This window comes from Rhagoletis zephyria, unplaced genomic scaffold, assembly GCF_001687245.7.
Source record: "Rhagoletis zephyria isolate East Lansing unplaced genomic scaffold, Rhagoletis_zephyria_1.1 Rzeph_scaffold_02303, whole genome shotgun sequence".
Classification (NCBI taxonomy): domain Eukaryota; kingdom Metazoa; phylum Arthropoda; class Insecta; order Diptera; family Tephritidae; genus Rhagoletis; species Rhagoletis zephyria.
Window position 1 is genome coordinate 73,823 of NW_016159387.1, and position 2,215 is coordinate 76,037.

The window sequence follows — 2,215 nt, forward strand, 5'->3', positions numbered from 1 at the left end:
TCAAATTCCTTTAAAGCGTCGTCGGCTAAGCTCATTGCTTCTGCAAGATCTTCATCAGGTAATTGCAATTGCCGGCTAGCAAAGCAACAACAATTTATAAAAAGCAAATGCTTGGCTGTTGTCGCTTGGCTAACAGTTTTTCAAACCCTGATAATTTCTATGGATATTCGCACGATACAAATAATTTTTACGGTATTTTCCCTCCGACAAATAAAATGTTTTTGACAATTGGAAGAAATACAACTTCGAAAGTCTTTTTAAAACGATTTTTCATTTTGCTACTTTAGAGCCGTTGCCGAGAAACTTATGGTTACATATACATATACACAAAAATTGCTCGTTTAAGGTAATTAGAATAAGAGGCAAAATTTCCCGCAAAACCCCTCCCCCCATCAGAAAATTCTGGATCCGCCGCTGATCCGGACTAAGTCCTAAATCTAATTTTCAAAATTAATGCTAATTAAATGACAACACTAATGAAAACGGCCAGCTGTTGTCTATTGTGAATGAAAAATAAACGTAAATGAAGCGAGTTAGTTTGGCATATCGATGGCTGAGAGGAAGATCGACCTATCTCGGCAGCAAGTTCGAAAATGCTCTATCTCAAAAAACTTTTCAAGAACGCCCTATTTCAGAATTTTATTGAAAAACACCCTATCTCAAAATTCGGTTCAAAAACGCCCTATCTTACTTCAAAATGTATTGAAAATATGCTGATATAGGGCGTTTTTGAATCGGCAGCTGAGATAGGGCGTTTTTGAAACGAATTCTGAAATAGGGCGTTCTTGAAAAGTTTTTTGAGATAGAGCGTTTTCGAACTGGCTGCCGAGATAGGTCGATCTTCCACTCAGCCATCCATATAGACTTAAATGTTTATTAAGAATTTCTGCCAGAACTTTAATTTCATAAAAAAATTATAATGAAAGGAACTAAGAAATTAAATAAAAATGTATTGAACATAGAATTCGAGCCCACGAGTCTCGCAACTGGTTTCATCTGACAATACTGACAAATGCTCCGTTGATTCGGATTGACGTTGTCGTCTGTTTATGCCGTAAGGCCTTTCGCTCAATGTATTGTTAAACACTCAATGGCGTTTATTAATCAATATATTATATATATATATATATATATANCCCCCCATCAGAAAATTCGGGATCCGCCGCTGATCCGGACTAGGTCCTAAATCTGATTTTCAAAATTAATGCAAATTAAATGACAACACTAATGAAAACGGCCAGCTGTTGTCTATTGTGAATGAAAAATAAACGTAAATGAAGCGAGTTAGTTTGGCATATAGACTTAAATGTTTATTAAGAATTTCTGCTAGAACTTTAATTTCATAAAAAAATTATAATGAAAGGAACTAAGAAATTAAATAAAAATGTATTGACTATAGAATTCGAGCCCACGAGTCTCGCGAATGGTTTCATCTGACAATACTGACAAATGCTCCGTTGATTCGGATTGACGTTGTCGTCTGTTTATGCCGTAAGGCCTTTCGCTCAATGTATTGTCAAACACTCAATGGCGTTTATTAATCAATATATTATTATATTAGGTTATCAGCGAAGCAAGAATAAAAAGAGAATTCTCTAATCACTGCTCTAAAAATAATAATAAGAAAACAAATCAAATAAAAAAACAGTTTAATATATACATATACCACATTTTATAAATATGCTAAAAATTAGAGAAAATAATTTCCTAATTTATGCAAGTCATTATAAACAATTTGTGAGAAACTTAAAGTAATATGCATGCAAGTATATATGTACATGTATTTAAATTGTCCATTAACAATTTCATAAGATTTAATTGAGAGCAGCACTTGTAATCATGGCAGAATTACATTCGACAGCACTAAAGAAGGTTCCTATACGCCGCTTTGGCGGAATTTGGCATGCCGCGAAACTGATGCGGCTGTGCAAAATGACGTTAGGCAATACCACCAGCACCGTCAGAATTGAGAAATACCTCTCCGAGCCGTTTGATACCAAACGAGGTGGCAGACAAGATGGCTCCCTTTCGTTTGTGTTCTTTAATCTAGGCATAGGCAGCACTTGCTTATGGAGTACCGCAGGCGATGGAACGATTAGCTGTATGAGCTTTACAAGGATATGAACATAGTGCAGCGAATTAAATACCAGCGGCTACGCTGCACAATGGGAGAAATGACCAAACAGCTGGCCAATATTCCAAAAATCCAAAATTG